The 20,039-nt window shown below is 37.0% G+C and overlaps 1 protein-coding gene across 1 annotated transcript in view; it reads right to left on the bottom strand.

The window, feature by feature from the left end:
• The window catches only part of LOC122799692 (retinol dehydrogenase 7-like), a 414,514-nt gene that overhangs the window by 73,113 nt on the left and 321,362 nt on the right, over positions 1–20,039 (bottom strand). The window lies entirely within an intron of this gene.

Below are 20,039 nucleotides of genomic sequence, written 5' to 3'. Positions count from 1 at the left end.
GCTGTACCCCTCTGGCAATGTGAAGTGAGAGGCTGGCATTGGGTTTATGGTGGATAGCCAGGCTGCAAGAAGCTTAATTGCTTTCCAACCAATATCAGATCACCCGGCTGTGCTCACCATTGATGGAACCATCAAGACCCACATTCTGTCCATCTACGCACTAACTGAGATGAGTCCAGACTCAGCCAAGGATAACTTCTACAACAAACTCTAATACATACTGTATTTGATCCCACATACCAAAAATGATCATCTTGGAGAGAGACTTCAATGCCCGCATCAGCTAGGATAGGTCCAGTTGGGAAGGAAGGTAGATTTGGCCATGGGAACATGAATGATTATGGCCTACGTCTGCTGTCCTTTGCTCCATCAAACAATCTCATTGTGGGAAATAGCCATTTCTATTGCAAACACCAGCTCACATGGTGAAACCCATCTGGTGAGGACTTGGCCCTATTAGACTACATCCTGGCCAACTCTTGCTTCAAATCAAATAATCTCTCAGGGATATCAGTGCTATGCGGGAATCTGACTGTGCCTCCACCCATGCCATGGTGCAGCTTAGCTTACTGCATGCAAAGTGCAAGTTACCTCTACTAGCCTGACTGGACTGGAAGCAACTGATGGCTCCTGAACACAAACAAGAATTCCAGATTGCACTGTCAAACTGGTTTGTAGCACTGGCCCAAATGGAGAAAGTGGATGAGGCAGAAAAGCAGATATCAAACTCCATCACAGAATGCACCAAATTGCTATGCCCACCCATCCACCACCAAATGCAGCCATGGATATCTAATGAGTGCTTGGATCTCGTAGCCTAACGGAAGCAGGCAAAGTTGGTCAACTATGAATGATACCAGCAGCTCAGTTGAGAAGTTCACCAGAGGCTGAAAGCAGAAAGGGAAGTGTATTGGAGCCAAGAGGCAGCCAACCTTGAGGAGGTAGCATCCAGGCATTTATATCATAACATCGACAGCTTAGCTTGTCGAATCCTAAAACTTTGACACCTAAGCGTTGAAAGTTAACAATAACGAATGACCACATCATCAAATTCTTTCCTCAGAAAAGAATTCGGGTGGCCATCCATAAACAAAATAAACAAACACACCCAAACATAGTGGGGGCTTCACCCCCACACCCCCCAATGTGGGGGGCTGCACTCCCACACCCCCCTAACTAAATATACAAACTCCGAGATCAGTCTACATTGAGGAAAGGACAAATCCCTGATAACGGCCACACAAATTCTTTCCCGAGGAAAGAATTCGATGATGTGGCCATTCGCTATTGTAAGCTTTTGATGCTTAGGTGTTAATGATTAAGCATTCGACAACCTAAGTTGTCAACAATTAAATAGGAACCCACATCCAGATATGAATACTGCACCCTCTCCAGCACCCTCAAACAACTGAGTGGAAAGACCAGACCCACCAGTGAAAATATCAAAAAAGCACCTGAAACATTGAAGGGAATTCTTTCAAGAGCTTTACAACCATGACCCACCTCATGGACCAGTGGTCAATCTGCCATGCATCAGTCTTCCTGAGGCCCCAATAACTGATGCAAAGCCAACAGTTGAAGAGGTGAAATCAGCTATTAGAACAGGCACCAGGAATAGATCAGGTCACTGTGGAAGCAATCATGGCTGGAGGTGATATCCTGCTCCACCAACTCCATGCACTGATTGAGATGCTATGGATTGGGTGGGGGGGGGGTTATTTCCACATGGGAGATATAGGGTAACTTTCTCCTGTATATATATAAAAAAAGTGGATGTCAGTTTTCTCAAAGGGAATAATAATGCATTATTTTGCATTTGGAATTAATCCATGGCTTTGGCACCAATCATTTGTCTGGGTTAACCTTGTCTGCAGTACATTAACAGCACTGGTAGACTCAATGATTGCTCACAATTTGCAATCAGCGAACTTGGTCAGCCACAAGCCATCCAAGTTTTCCTGGACTTCTGAGAAATAAATTGCAAACAGTAAGGGGCCCAGCACAGAACCCTGTGGTACACCACTGGTGACTGGTCTTTTGCTAGAGGTGAAGTCACCCACTTTGACAGTATGTGTCCTGTCAGTGAGCCAGTTGGCTACCAATCTGTTAATGTAGGGGTTAATTCCCAAATGGGAGAGTTTCTCTATAATACCTGAGTGGGGGATTGTGTCAAATGTGGTTTACTATCAAAATTTCAAAAACGTTTCCTTGAGTAATTACTTACTCAAAAAAAATATTGTAAAATGACAAAATGGAACAGTCAAAATTTTGACACAAGCAAAATGTCGACAAGTCGAATTCAGCATTGTCGACATTTCTGCAACTTACCTTGGCATCCGGTGACTTTTTACACACATTTTAAAAGGGGTAGGCCCCCTTGCAGCCCCCACACCCCCTGCTAATTATATATTACAACTCTGAGATCACACTACGGAGAGGAAAAAGGTAAATTCTGGAGCATTTCTCCCCGGGCCTCCACTGAAAACAGGATCTGTGGAACCTAGTCGGACTTTCCCGGTCAACAAATGTTAAATAAAAATAAAAAAATAAATAAAATAAAAAATTTCCCAATCCCCACTGTAGTGCGATCTCCAATCAGAATGCCGATCTCTCAGCAGCGAATGTCACTACCATTTCCTGTTGAGGGTTTGACATTCTTTGAATCACTATTATGATAACTTTGAAAAGTGCCTTTTGGTTATCACAGTTCATGTTAAGGACTTCAAAATGTTGGTAGTAAACCATCAAATGCTTTGGCGAGGTCAAGATAGGTGGTATGCACTATCTTTCCCTTATCAGGAGCCTTGGTGACTTTCTCAAATAAGTCAACCATGTTTAACAAGAATGATCTCTACCTTTAGTGAATCCAAACTGGGTTGTGTCTGGAGTTTGGAGATTACCTATGTCCAGTAAATTGAGCACAAACACTGCAAATGTGGTGCTTAAATACAAACAAGTTTAAACAGTTCTAACACAATCTACCAATAGAAAATACCCTCATAGAGCTTGTATTCAAGCAATCTCCAACTCAGATGAGTTCTGAGCTGCACATTTCTGCCACAAGGGTGCTGGGGGGGGGGGTCTACTTCTAAATTTCAAACTTTCACAAGTTCAAATTGGTTATGGTCAAGACCATAAGCTTGAACTTGTGAAAGTTCAAACTGTTTAAATGGAGATCGCCATGCAGCACAGAATGGTATATTTACCATTTTCCTTGCTGTAGTGTGATCTCGGAGTTGGTATATTTAATTTCCAGGGGGGTGTGGGAGGTACAGGAGGGTTTGCACCCCTGCAAAAGATGTAAAAAAAATTGTTTTGTTTTGTTTTCTTTTATTTAAATTTTGAAGTTTCACAAGTTCGATCTTATGGTCTTGACCACAAGCAATTAGAACTTGTGAAAGTTCAAAATTTAGAAGTAGACCTGCAGGGAGGCCCTCAATGTAAGACGGCTGGTATAAGTGCTCAAATGATACCATACAGTCTAGATTCAGCAAGTCTGAGTCTAGCCTGTGCTATTTAAGGCAGATGAAGCAAAATATACAAGTGCAGGATGAATCGTCACAGCAGCAAAAATCATATCAGATCTTGAAGAAGCTGCAAAATGAAAACTGTAAAACAAAAATGGAAATAAATCAGCCATTTCCTTTTGAGTAGAAGGATAAAGCCCTGACTACAGTCTCAGTTGACCAGAGTATGACTTGAAGTTCAGGCATTGGAAGAACTGGTCAAAAGGACAGAAAATAACGCAGCAAACCCTGCACATGTCCAGAGTTTGACCTCTGTGTACAAATCCTGATGAAGACTGGACATTATTAGAGATGCTTTGCCTTCAAATGGGCAGTTCTGCTGAGTGGATGTCTCTCACAGATGTAGTAAACACTCCCCTCACATTCACCCCCATGAAATGAGTATGGACAGTATGAACAATAAGGGCTTGAGGTAAACACATCTGCTTACCTGAGTCAGGTGATGGTCACTCCTTCTACTTGCCCCTCACCAACAGGAGGAGTAAATTGACCAGGGGCTCCTACCTCTAGGGAATGAGTGGGTTGAATGAATTATAGGGAGAGGGAGGCCTAAAGGCCAGCTGGGGGACTGGGAGTGAGAAAAAAAAGGAAATCAGCAATGCTTTGCACGGCAAAACAAACTACCGAGAAAAAACATCAGTACTTTACTTTGGAGAAGGTAGCCCACAATTTGAATTTAATTGACTGTAATGCAGACTGTGCCATTCTGTCCACCCATCTAAACTAATATAACCCTCTAAGCTTGCACTAAGAGTAAAGGAAGACGCACTCCACAAAAAAACGCAAAAAATGACAAGAGTAAAGGAAGAAGTACTCCACAAACACACAAAAAAAATGACAGGCCAAAAAGTACGATAACGTTAACAAAATGAACTATTGAGGATAAGGAAGACTTTATGTATTGTTACAATTATTCAAGAAGCCATGAATTCAGATCACAAATATTCAGGAAAATTAAGAGAGAATTTAGAGGAAAGAAAAAATACTTGCAGAAAAAAAAAGGCTTCAAATGGAAATGTGTGTTAATTAATACAACAGATTTATGCAAAACATTTCATAGACAAAAGAAATTTGGGCCACCTAGGAAAAGAAGTGACAGAGGATGTGTGAAAATATAAAGAACAAAATCCAGAGATTTTTGAAAGGTATAACAAAGAACCATGGTCATGAGAAAACAACAGATTTGGTACAGTGCAGTATTTATGCAAAAGAGGAAGCAAAAGTAAGCAATACAGAAAAGCAGCTCCAGGGATATCTGAAGAGAAATACAGGCAATGGCACCTGGATAGGAAACATTACTCAATACAAAAAATAAGAAATAAAGGGAGAATGTAGTAAAAGGATTAGTTGCACAGAAGTTAGACAGAAATTGAAGTTATGGATTATCTGCAAATGAAGGACTTAGTGTGCAGAATCCAACACAGGGAATGTCACAGCCGGATGGAATTATGGGTCACCAGATTAAGGAGTAAGAGGTGAAGCAGAAGGCATCAAAACAAGATATTCAACATGGTGATGCTCTGGAGCCTTCTGCAGGACACCAGGACAAAAGTCCAGCTGAAGCTGCACAGCAAGGGAAGAAGCAGGGAACACTGGCAACTCTTACATAGGTAATGTTTTGTAGTGATGACCCAAAGGTCCCCATATAAAGAAGCAGCAGATGAAGCAGCTGTGTGACAGGAATATTTTCTGGAACTTTCTGTAGATTACTCACAGGAAACAGGGAGTAAAGAAGACACTCTCAATCCAGAAGAACATGATTTTAGAGAAGACCTCCTTGATTCAATAAAGATGGACATACATGTTAAGACAGATGAAAGAAATAGATTACAGAAAATAAATAAGACCTGAAATGTGAGTCAGTTAGTGAAAAAGATAAACACAGTAATCAGGACTACAAGGAGAAATTCAAGTTATATAACAAAGCAATATAATGTATTACTGTGCAGCTAAACTAATAATGGATAAAGTGTTACCACACAAATGTAGGTTAACAAAGTAAGAGAAAGAAACAAGTAAAATAACACCCTGGAAGTATCAAACAGAGAAAATCATAAGGCAATTACGACAAGAAATATCACTGTTAGAGGAATATAGAAAAGGGAACAGATAATCAAATGTACTTAGAAATTTGTGATAAAAGCAATATACACAATCAAAACAGATCAGAGTTATCTTATAGTATTGCCAATAATAAACTAAAAAAATAGCACAGGCAGAAAAAAACTTAAAAGGTATTCAGATAAATATCACAGAAAAGTACAAAATAATACATTTATGAATAACCCGTTTTACAGAGAGTTGTGAAATAAAGCAAAAGGAATAGAAACTAACGCAATATATATGTATAAGAAATAGGCACATGTTGGAAAAGTATTTATGAAGATCCTGTTGAACATAACCAATATGCTGAATGCATAGAAGAATCTAAATAAATGGCAAGGAACCCTAATGCAGAGAATATAAAGTGGGATGAAGCAACTACCAGAGAAACTGAAACGAAATTAAGAAAAGCTCGTAAATGGAAAACCACAGGCCCAAATGTGGTACCTGCCTTCTAGCTTAAAGCATTAACATCTTTGCACAAAGATTTAACTCTGACCAAGAATTACTTAGATGTATATCCTGAACAGACACCAACCTGGTCAACAAGAGGAAAAATGATGCTCCTCCTTAAGAGGAAACATGCAAGCTACCCTAAGACCTATAGGCCAATAACTTGCCTTCCAACCATATACAAACAGAATTTATAGTGATTTAGAGAAAAAAACTCACTTCTGGCAATGGAACAAAAGAGTAATGAAGGAAAGTCATATGGAAAAGAAATGATCGTGTGTTGCTAAATAAAGCCATGATAGAAAAGTATAAAAAAGGGAAGAATCTAAGTATGGCATGGGGACATTACAAAAAAGCATTTCACAGTGCCCCACGTTCATGGATAAAGAAGTGCTTACAGATGTGTAAGATACATCCTACATTGATCAATTATATCACAGTGACCGTGAAACAGCAGAAAAACCCATGATAAAGGGCAAATTATTATCCCAGGGATGAAAATATAATATGGGGTATTCCATGGTGATTCTTTGTCACAGATGCTGTTCTGTCTTGCCCTTAACCGAATAAGCTGTTTCTTAGCAGAGTAAGCTATGACTTCTGCATCCACTACCACACTGTTCACAAACTCACTTAAGTCACATCTTATGAACACCTGGCTATGTCCATGTATTACATAACATTTATTTTTCTTCTTCATATACCTTCCTTCCTAGTATACTTATTGTATATATGCTACAGTACCACAACTCTAATGTATCTCTAGCATGACATTTCCCTTGGTAACCATATTTTTTTATTACTTCATATATTGCTGATATTGTCTTTGTCTGTTTTACATTTCTGTCTTAGTTTTTTTCTGATTGTTATGTAAATGTGGAGATATCTCTCCGGGCCTACGCTGTAAATGGACATGGTCCAGTTGGACTATCCCAGTAAGCAAATGTAAACTAAATAAATAAATAAATATCATCATTCATCCCAGGAAGGTGCATTAGCATGTAACTCAATCTGCCATAAGAGTTTTTACATTCACTCTTATACTGCCATGGCATTCACCTCGGCTTATAAGGGACTTCAGTGATACAAAAATAACATTTCTTATACTCCTGCCTTCCCAGCTTGTGGTTACAGAGATACAAAATAACATTTCTTATACTCCTGCCATTCCAGCTTGTACTTACAGAGATACAAAATAACATTTCTTATACTCCTGCCATTCCAGCTTGTACTTACAGAGATACAAAATAACATTTCTTATACTCCTGCCTTCCCAGATTGTACTTACGAAGATACAAAATAACATTTCTTATACTCCTGCCATTCCAGCTTGTACTTACAGAGATACAAAATAACATTTCTTATACTCCTGCCATTCCAGCTTGTACTTACAGAGATACAAAATAACATTTCTTATACTCCTGCGATTCCAGCTTGTACTTACAGAGATATAAAATAATATTTCTTATGCTCCTGCCTTCCCAGCTTGTACTTACAGAGATACAAAATAACATTTCTTATACTCCTGCCTTCCCAGCTTGTACTTACAGACATACAAAATAACATTTCTTATACTCCTGCCATTCCAGCTTGCGCTTACAGAGATATAAAATAACATTTCTTATACTCCTGCCTTCCCAGCTTGTGGTTACAGAGATACAAAATAACATTTCTTATACTCCTGCCATTCCAGCTTGTGCTTACGAAGATACAAAATAACATTTCTTATACTCCTACCATTCCAGCTTGTACTTACGAAGATACAAAATAACATTTCTTATACTCCTACCATTCCAGCTTGTACTTACAGAGATACAAAATAACATTTCTTATACTCCTGCCATTCCAGCTTGTACTTACAGAGATACAAAATAACATTTCTTATAATCCTGCCTTCCCAGCTTGTACTTACAGAGATACAAAATAACATTTCTTATACTCCTGCCATTCCAGCTTGTGCTTATGAAGTTACAAAATAACATTTCTTACACTCCTGCCTTCCCAGCTTGTACTTACAGAGATACAAAATAACATTTGTTATGCTCCTGCCATTCCAGCTTGTGCTTACAGAGGTACAAAATAACATTTCTTATACTCCTGCCATTCCAGCTTGTACTTACAGAGATACAAAATAACATTTCTTATGCTCCTGCCATTCCAGCTTGTGCTTACAGAGATACAAAATAACATTTCTTATACTCCTGCCATTCCAGAATGTACTTCCAGACATACAAAATAACATTTCTTATACTCCTGCCATTCCAGCTTGTACTTACAGGGATACAAAATAACATTTCTTATACTCCTGCCTTTCCAGCTTGTACTTACAGAGATACAAAATAACATTTCTTATACTCCTGCCATTCCAGCTTGTGCTTACAGTGATACAAAATAACATTTCTTATACTCCTGCCATTCCAGCTTGTACTTACAGAGATACAAAATAACATTTCTTATGCTCCTGCCATTCCAGCTTGTACTTACAGAGATACAAAATAACATTTCTTATACTCCTGCCTTCCCAGCTTATACTTACAAACATACAAAATAACATTTTTTATACTCCTGCCTTCCCAGCTTGTACTTACAGAGATACAAAATAACATTTCTTATACTCCTGCCATTCCAGCTTGTGGTTACAGAGACATAAAATAACATTTCTTATACTCCTGCCATCCCAGCTTGTACTTACAGAGATACAACATAACATTTCTTATACTCCTGCCATCCCAGCTTGTGGTTACAGAGATATAAAATAGCATTTCTTATACTCGTGCCATTCCAGCTTGTGCTTACGAAGACACAAAATGACATTTCTTATGCTCCTGCCATTCCAGCTTGTACTTACAGAGACACAAAATAACATTTCTTATGCTCCTGCCATTCCAGCATGTGCTTAGAGAGATACAAAATAACATTTCTGATGCTCCTGCCTTCCCAGCTTGTACTTACAGAGATACAAAATAACATTTCTTATACTCCTGCCATTCCAGCTTGTACTTACAGAGATACAAAATAACATTTCTTATACTCCTGCCATCCCAGCTTGTGGTTACAGAGATATAAAATAACATTTCTTATACTCCTGCCATTCCAGCTTGTACGTACAGAGATACAAAATAACATTTGTTATACTCCTGCCATTCCAGCTTGTACTTACAGAGATACAAAATAACATTTCTTATACTCCTGCCATTCCAGCTTGTGCTTACAGAGATACAAAATATCATTTCTTATACTCCTGCCATTCCAGCTTGTACTTACAGAGATACAAAATAACATTTCTTATAATCCTGCCATTCCAGCTTGTACTTACAGAGATACAAAATAACATTTCTTATACTCCTGCCATCCCAGCTTGTGGTTACAGAGATATAAAATAGCATTTCTTATACTCCTGCCATTCCAGCTTGTACTTACAGAGATACAAAATAACATTTCTTACACTCCTGCCATTCCAGCTTGTACTTACAGAGGTACAAAATAACATTTGTTATACTCCTGCCATTCCAGCTTGTGCTTACGAAGATACAAAATAACATTTCTTATACTCCTGCCATTCCAGCTTGTACTTACAGAGGTACAAAATAACATTTGTTATACTCCTGCCATTCCAGCTTGTGCTTACGAAGATGCAAAATGACATTTCTTATACTCCTGCCATTCCAGTTTGTACTTACAGAGATACAAAATAACATTTCTTATACTCCTGCCATTCCAGCTTGTACTTACAGAAATACAAAATAACATTTCTTATACTGCTGCCATTCCAGCTTGTACTTACAGAGATACAAAATAACATTTCTTATGCTCCTGCCATTCCAGCTTGTGCTTACAAAGATACAAAATAACATTTCTTATACTCCTGCCTTCCCAGCTTGTACTTTCAGAGATACAAAATAACATTTCTTATGCTCCTGCCATTCCAGCTTGTGCTTACAGAGATACAAAATAACATTTCTTATACTCCTGCCTTCCCAGCTTGTACTTACAGAGATACAAAATAACATTTCTTATACTCCTGCCATTCCAGAATGTACTTACAGAGATACAAAATAACATTTCTTATACTCCTGCCATTCCAGCTTGTACTTACAGAGATACAAAATAACATTTCTTATACTCCTGCCATTCCAGCTTGTACTTACAGAGATACAAAATAACATTTCTTATGCTCCTGCCATTCCAGCTTGTGCTTACAAAGATACAAAATAACATTTCTTATACTCCTGCCTTCCCAGCTTGTACTTTCAGAGATACAAAATAACATTTCTTATGCTCCTGCCATTCCAGCTTGTGCTTACAGAGATACAACATAACATTTCTTATACTCCTGCCTTCCCAGCTTGTACTTACAGAGATACAAAATAACATTTCTTATACTCCTGCCATTCCAGAATGTACTTACAGAGATACAAAATAACATTTCTTATACTCCTGCCATTCCAGAATGTACTTACAGAGATACAACATAACATTTCTTATACTCCTGCCATCCCAGCTTGTGGTTACAGAGATATAACATTTCTTATACTCCTGCCATTCCAGCTTGTACTTACAGAGATACAAAATGACATTTGTTATATTCCTGCCATTCCAGCTTGTACTTACAGAGATACAAAATAACATTTCTTATACTCCTGCCATTCCAGCTTGTGCTTACAGAGATACAAAATAACATTTCTTATACTCCTGCCATCCCAGCTTGTACTTACAAACATACAAAATAACATTTCTTATACACCTGCCATTCCAGCTTGTACTTACAGAGATACAAAATAACATTTCTTATACTCCTGCCATTCCAGCTTGTGCTTACAGAGATACAAAATAACATTTCTTATACTCCTGCCATCCCAGCTTGTACTTACAAACATACAAAATAACATTTCTTATATTCCTGCCATTCCAGCTTGTACTTACAGAGATACAAAATAACATTTCTTATACTCCTGCCATCCCAGCTTGTGGTTACAGAGATATAAAATAACATTTCTTATACTCCTGCCATTCCAGCTTGTACTTACAGAGATACAAAATAACATTTGTTATACTCCTGACATTCCAGCTTGTACTTACAGAGATATAAAATAACATTTCTTATACTCCTGCCATTCCAGCTTGTGCTTACGAAGATACAAAATAACATTTCTTATGCTCCTGCCATTCCAGCTTGTACTTACAGAGATACAAAATAACATTTCTTATACTCCTGCCATTCCAGCTTGTACTTACAGAGATATAAAATAACATTTCTTATACTCCTGCCATTCCAGCTTGTGCTTACGAAGATACAAAATAACATTTCTTATGCTCCTGCCATTCCAGCTTGTACTTAGAGATACAAAATAACATTTGTTATGCTCCTGCCATTCCAGCTTGTGCTTACAGAGATACAAATTAACATTTGTTATACTCCTGCCATTCCAGCTTGTGCTTACGAAGATACAAAATAACATTTCTTATACTCCTGCCATTCCATCTTCTGCTTACAAAGATATAAAATGACATTTCTTATGCTCCTGCCATTCCAGCTTGTACTTACAGAGATACAAAATAACATTTCTTATACTCCTGCCATTCCAGCTTGTACTTACATAGATACAAAATAACATTTCTTATACTCCTGCAATTCCAGCTTGCACTTACAGACATACAAAATAACATTTCTTATACTCCTGCCATTCCAGCTTGTACTTACAGAGATACAAAATAACATTTCTTATACTCCTGCCATTCCAGCTTGTACTTACAGAGATACAAAATAACATTTCTTATACTCCTGCCATTCCAGCTTGTACTTACAGAGATACAAAATAACATTTCTTATACTCCTGCCTTCCCAGCTTGTACTTACAGAGATACAAAATAACATTTCTTATACTCCTGCCATTCCAGCTTGTACTTACAGAGATACAAAATAACATTTCTTATACTCCTACCATTCCAGCTTGTGGTTACAGATACAAAATAACATTTCTTATGCTCCTGCCATTCCAGCTTGTACTTACAGAGATACAAAATAACATTTCTTATACTCCTGCCATTCCAGCTTGTACTTACAGAGATACAAAATAACATTTCTTATACTCCTGCCTTCCCAGCTTGTACTTACAGAGATACAATATAACATTTCTTATACTCCTGCCATTCCAGCTTGTACTTACAGAGATACAAAATAACATTTCTTATACTCCTACCATTCCAGCTTGTACTTACAGAGATACAAAATAACATTTCTTATACTCCTGCCATTCCAGCTTGTACTTACAGAGATACAAAATAACATTTCTTATACTCCTGCCATTCCAGCTTGTACTTACAGAGATACAAAATAACATTTCTTATACTCCTGCCTTCCCAGCTTGTACTTACAGAGATACAAAATAACATTTCTTATACTCCTGCCATTCCAGCTTGTACTTACAGAGATACAAAATAACATTTCTTATACTCCTACCATTCCAGCTTGTACTTACAGAGATACAAAATAACATTTCGTATACTCCTGCCATTCCAGCTTGTGGTTACAGATACAAAATAACATTTCTTATGCTCCTGCCATTCCAGCTTGTACTTACAGAGATACAAAATAACATTTCTTATACTCCTGCCTTCCCAGCTTGTACTTACAGAGATACAAAATAACATTTCTTATACTCCTGCCATTCCAGCTTGTACTTACAGAGATACAAAATAACATTTCTTATACTCCTTCCATTCCAGCTTGTGCTTACAGAGATACAAAATAACATTTCTTATACTCCTGCCATTCCAGCTTGTACTTACAGAGATACAAAATAACATTTCTTATACTCCTGCCTTCCCAGATTGTACTTACAGAGATACAAAATAACATTTCTTATACTCCTGCCATTCCAGCTTGTACTTACAGAGATACAAAATAACATTTCTTATGCTCCTGTGATTCGAGCTTGTGCTTACAGAGATACAAAATAACATTTCTTATACTCCTGCCTTCCCAGATTGTACTTACAGAGATACAAAATGACATTTCTTATACTCCTGCCATTTCAGCTTGTGGTTACAGAGATACAAAATAACATTTCTTATACTCCCGCCATTCCAGCCTGTACTTACAGAGATACAAAATAATATTTCTTATACTCCTGCCATTCCAACTTGTACTTACAGAGAAACAAAATAACATTTCTTATACTCCTGCCATTCCAGCTTGTACTTACAGAAATACAAAATAACATTTCTTATACTCCTGCCTTCCCAGCTTGTACTTAGAGAGATACAAAATAACATTTCTTATACTGCTGCCTTCCCAGCTTGTACTTACAGAGATACAAAATAAAATTTCTTATACTCCTGCCTTCCCAGCTTGTACTTACAGAGATACAAAATAACATTTCTTATACTCCTGCCATCCCAGCTTGTGGTTACAGAGATATAAAATAACATTTCTTATACTCCTGCCATTCCAGCTTGTACTTACAGAGATACAAAATAACATTTCTTATACTCCTGCCATCCCAGCTTGTACTTACAGAGATACAAAATAACATTTCTTATACTCCTGCCATCCCAGCTTGTGGTTACAGAGATATAAAATAACATTTCTTATACTCCTGCCATTCCAGCTTGTACTTACAGAGATACAAAATAACATTTCTTATACTCCTGCCATCCCAGCTTGTGGTTACAGAGATACAAAATAACATTTCTTATACTCCTGCCATTCCAGCTTGTGCTTACGAAGATACAAAATAACATTTCTTATACTCCTTCCATTCCAGCTTGTGCTTACAGAGATACAAAATAACATTTCTTATACTCCTGCCATCTCAGCTTGTGGTTACAGAGATATAAAATAACATTTCTTATACTCCTGCCATTCCAGCTTGTACTTACAGAGATACAAAATAACATTTCTTATACTCCTGCCTTCCCAGCTTGTACTTACAGGGATACAAAATAACATTTCTTATACTCCTGCCTTCCCAGCTTGTACTTACAGAGATACAAAATAACATTTCTTATACTCCTGCCATTCCAGCTTGTGCTTACAAAGACACAAAATAACATTTCTTATACTCCTGCCTTCCCACCTTGTACTTACAAAGATACAAAATAACATTTCTTATACTCCTGCCATTCCAGCTTGTACTTACAGAGATACAAAATAACATTTCTTATAATCCTGCCATTCCAGCTTGTGCTTACAAACATACAAAATAACATTTCTTATACTCCTGCCATTCCAGCTTGTACTTACAGAGATACAAAATAACATTTGTTATACTCGTGCCATTCCAGCTTGTGCTTACAGAGATACAAAATAACATTTCTTATACTCCTGCCTTCCCAGATTGTACTTACAGAGATACAAAATAACATTTCTTATACTCCTGCCATTCCAGAATGTACTTACAGAGATACAAAATAACATTTGTTATACTCCTGCCATTCCAGCTTGTGCTTACAAACATACAAAATAACATTTCTTATACTCCTGCCATTCCAGCTTGTACTTACAGAGATACAAAATAACATTTGTTATACTCCTGCCATTCCAGCTTGTGCTTACAGAGATACAAAATAACATTTCTTATACTCCTGCCATTCCAGCTTGTACTTACAGAAATACAAAATAACATTTCTTATACTCCTGCCATTTCAGCTTGTGGTTACAGAGATATAAAATAACATTTCTTATACTCCTGCCATTCCAGCTTGTACTTACAGAGATACAAAATAACATTTCTTATACTCCTGCCATTCCAGCTTGTACTTACAGAGATACAAAATAACATTTCTTATACTCCTGCCTTCCCAGCTTGTACTTACAGAGATATAAAATAACATTTCTTATACTCCTGCCATTTCAGCTTGTGCTTACAGAGATACAAAATAACATTTGTTATACTCCTGCCATTCCAGCTTGTACTTACAGAGATACAAAATAACATTTCTTATGCTCCTGCCATTCCAGCTTGTACTTACAGAGATACAAAATAACATTTCTTATACTCCTGCCATTCCAGCTTGTACTTACAGAGATACAAAATAACATTTCTTGTACTCCTGCCATCCCAGCTTGTGGTTACAGAGACATAAAATAACATTTCTTATACTCCTGCCATTCCAGCTTATACTTACAGAGATACAACATAACATTTCTTATACTCCTGCCATTCCAGCTTCTGGTTACAGAGATATAAAATAAAATTTCTTATACTCCTGCCATTCCCGCTTGTACTTACAGAGATACAAAATAACATTTCTTATACTCCTGCCATTCCAGCTTGTGCTTACAGAGATACAAAATAACATTTCTTATACTCCTGCCATTCCAGCTTGTGCTTACAGATACAAAATAACATTTCTTATACTCCTGCCATTCCAGCTTGTACTTACAGAGATACAAAATAACATTTCTTATACTCCTGCCATTCCAGCTTGTACTTACAGAGATACAAAATAACATTTCTTATACTCCTGCCATTCCAGCTTGTACTTACAGAAATACAAAATAACATTTCTTATACTCCTGCCATTCCAGCTTGTACTTACAGAGATACAAAATAACATTTCTTATACTCCTGCCATTCCAGCTTGTGGTTACAGAGATATAAGATAACATTTCTTATACTCCTGCCATTCCAGCTTGTGCTTACAGAGATACAAAATAACATTTCTTATACTCCTGCCATTCCAGCTTGTGCTTACAGATACAAAATAACATTTCTTATACTCCTGCCATTCCAGCTTGTACTTACAGAGATACAAAATAACATTTCTTATACTCCTGCCATTCCAGCTTGTACTTACAGGGATACAAAATAACATTTCTTATACTCCTGCCATTCCAGCTTGTACTTACAGGGATACAAAATAACATTTCTTATACTTCTGCCTTTCCAGCTTGTGCTTACGAAGATACAAAATAACATTTCTTATGCTCCTGCCTTCCCAGCTTGTACTTACAGAGATACAAAATAACATTTCTTATACTCCTGCCATTCCAGCTTGTACTTACAGAGATACAAAATAACATTTCTTATGCTCCTGCCTTCCCAGCTTGTACTTTCAGAGATACAAAATAACATTTCTTATGCTCCTGCCATTCCAGCTTGTACTTACAGAGATACAACATAACATTTCTTATACTCCTGCCATCCCAGCTTGTGGTTACAGAGATATAAAATAACATTTCTTATACTCCTGCCATTCCAGCTTGTACTTAGAGATGCAAAATAACATTTCTTATGCTCCTGCCTTCCCAGCTTGTACTTACAGAGATACAAAATAACATTTCTTATACTCCTGCCTTCCCAGCTTGTACTTACAGAGATACAAAATAACATTTCTTATACTCCTGCCATTCCAGCTTGTGGTTACAGAGATATAAAATAACATTTCTTATACTCCTGCCTTCCCAGCTTGTACTTACAGAGATACAAAATAACATTTCTTATACTCCTGCCATTCCAGATTGTACTTACGAAGATACAAAATAACATTTCTTGTGCTCCTGTCTTCCCAGCTTGTACTTACAGAGATACAAAATAACATTTCTTATACTCCTGCCTTCCCAGCTTGTACTTACAGAGATATAAAATAACATTTCTTATACTCCTGCCATTCCAGATTGTACTTACGAAGATACAAAATAACATTTCTTGTGCTCCTGTCTTCCCAGCTTGTACTTACAGAGATACAAAATAACATTTCTTATACTCCTGCCTTCCCAGATTGTACTTACAGAGATACAAAATAACATTTCTTATACTGCTGCCATTCCAGCTTGTGCTTACAGAGATACAAAATAACATTCCTTATACTCCTGCCTTCCCAGATTGTACTTACAGAGATACAAAATAACATTTCTTATACTCCTGACATTCCAGTTTGTACTTACAGAGATACAAAATAACATTTCTTATACTCCTGCCTTTCCAGCTTGTACTTACAGAGATACAAAATAACATTTCTTATACTCCTGCCTTCCCAGCTTGTACTTACAGAGATACAAAATAACATTTCTTATACTCCTGCCTTCCCAGCTTGTACTTACAGAGATACAAAATAACATTTCTTATACTCCTGCCATTCCAGCTTGTGGTTACAGATACAAAATAACATTTCTTATACTCCTGCCGTTCCAGCTTGTACTTACAGAGATACAAAATAACATTCCTTATACTCCTGCCATTCCAGTTTGTACTTACAGAGATACAAAATAACATTTCTTATACTCCGGCCATTCCAGCTTGTGGTTACAGAGATACAAAATAACATTTTTTATACTCCTGCCATTCCAGCTTGTGCTTAAAAAGATACAAAATAACATTTCTTATACTCCTGCCATTCCAGCTTGTACTTACAGAGATACAAAATAACATTTCTTATACTCCTGCCTTCCCAGCTTGTACTTACAGAGATACAAAATAACATTTCTTATACTCCTGTCATTTCAGCTTGTGCTTACAGAGATACAAAATAACATTTGTTATACTCCTGCCATTCCAGCTTGTACTTACAGAGATACAAAATAACATTTCTTATACTCCTGCCATTCCAGCTTGTGCTTACGAAGATACAAAATAACATTTCTTATACTCCTGCCTTCCCAGCTTGTACTTACAGAGATATAAAATAACATTTCTTGTACTCCTGCCATTCCAGCTTGTGCTTACGAAGATACAAAATAACATTTCTTATACTCCTGCCATTCCAGCTTGTACTTACAGAGATACAAAATAACATTTCTTATACTCCTGCCATCCCAGCTTGTGGTTACAGAGATACAAAATAACATTTCTTATACTCCTGCCATCCCAGCTTGTGGTTACAGAGATACAAAATAACATTTTTTATACTCCTGCCATTCCAGCTTGTGCTTAAAAAGATACAAAATAACATTTCTTATACTCCTGCCATTCCAGCTTGTACTTACAGAGATACAAAATAACATTTCTTATACTCCTGTCATTTCAGCTTGTGCTTACAGAGATACAAAATAACATTTCTTATATTCCTGCCATTCCAGCTTGTACTTACAGAGATACAAGATAACATTTCTTATGCTCCTGCCATTCCAGATTGTACTTACAGAGATACAAAATAACATTTCTTATACTCCTGCCATTCCAGCTTGTACTTACAGAGATACAAAATAACATTTCTTATACTCCTGCCATTCCAGCTTGTACTTACAGAGATACAAAATAACATTTCTTATACTCCTGCCATTCCAGCTTGTGCTTACGAAAATACAAAATAACATTCCTTATACTCCTGCCTTCCCAGCTTGTACTTACAGAGATACAAAATAACATTTCTTATACTCCTGCCATTCCAGCTTGTACTTACAGAGATACAAAATAACATTTCTTATACTCCTGCCATCCCACCTTGTGGGTACAGAGATATAAAATAACATTTCTTATACTCCTGCCATTCCAGCTTTTACTTACAGAGATACAAAATAACATTTCTTATACTCCTGCCATCCCAGCTTGTGGTTACAAACATACAAAATAACATTTCTTATACTCCTGCCTTCCCAGCTTGTACTTACAGAGATACAAAATAACATTTCTTATACTCCTGCCATTCCAGCTTGTACTTACAGAGATACAAAATAACATTTCTTATACTCCTGCCATTCCAGCTTGTGCTTACAGAGATACAAAATAACATTTCTTATACTCCTGACTTCCCAGCTTGTACTTACAGAGAGACAAAATAACATTTCTTATACTCCTGCCATTCCAGCTTGTACTTACAGAGATACAAAATAACATTTCTTATACTCCTGCCATTCCAGCTTGTACTTACAGAGATACAAAATAACATTTGTTATACTCCTGCCATTCCAGCTTGTACTTACAGAGATACAAAATAACATTTCTTATACTCCTGCCTTCCCAGCTTGTACTTACAGAGATACAAAATAACATTTCTTATACTCCTGCCATTCCAGCTTGTGCTTACAGAGATACAAAATAACATTTCTTATAATCCTGCCATTCCAGCTTGTACTTACAGAGATACAAAATAACATTTCTTATGCTCCTGCCATTCCAGCTTGTACTTACAGAGATATAAAATAACATTTCTTATACTCCTGCCATTCCAGCTTGTACTTACAGAGATACAAAATAACATTTCTTATACTCCTGCCATTCCAGCTTGTGCTTACAGAGATACAAAATAACATTTCTTATACTCCTGCCTTCCCAGCTTGTACTTACAGAGAGACAAAATAACATTTCTTATACTCCTGCCATTCCAGCTTGTACTTACAGAGATACAAAATAACATTTCTTATACTCCTGCCATTCCAGCTTGTACTTACAGGGATACAAAATAACATTTGTTATACTCCTGCCATTCCAGCTTGTACTTACAGAGATACAAAATAACATTTGTTATACTCCTGCCATTCCAGCTTGTACTTACAGAGATACAAAATAACATTTGTTATACTCCTGCCATTCCAGCTTGTACTTACGAAGATACAAAATAACATTTCTTATACTCCTGCCTTCCCAGCTTGTGGTTACAGAGATACAAAATAACATTTCTTATACTCCTGCCTTCCCAGCTTGTACTTACAGAGATACAAAATAACATTTCTTATACTCCTGCCATTTCAGCTTGTGCTTACAGAGATACAAAATAACATTTCTTATGTTCCTGCCTTCCCAGCTTGTGGTTAGAGAGATACAAAATAACATTTCTTATACTCCTGCCTTCCCAGCTTGTACTTACAGAGATACAAAATAACATTTCTTATACTCCTGCCATTCCAGCTTGTACTTACAGAGATACAAAATAACATTTGTTATACTCCTGCCATTCCAGCTTGTACTTACAGAGATATAAAATAACATTTGTTATACTCCTGCCATTCCAGCTTGTACTGACGAAGATACAAAATAACATTTCTTATACTCCTGCCGTCCCAGCTTGTACTTA

Source organism: Protopterus annectens, chromosome 4.part0 (genome assembly GCF_019279795.1).
Source record: "Protopterus annectens isolate FY-2018-M chromosome 4.part0, PAN1.0, whole genome shotgun sequence".
NCBI lineage: Eukaryota > Metazoa > Chordata > Ceratodontiformes > Protopteridae > Protopterus > Protopterus annectens.
This window is presented reverse-complemented; position numbering and strand designations above follow the sequence as displayed.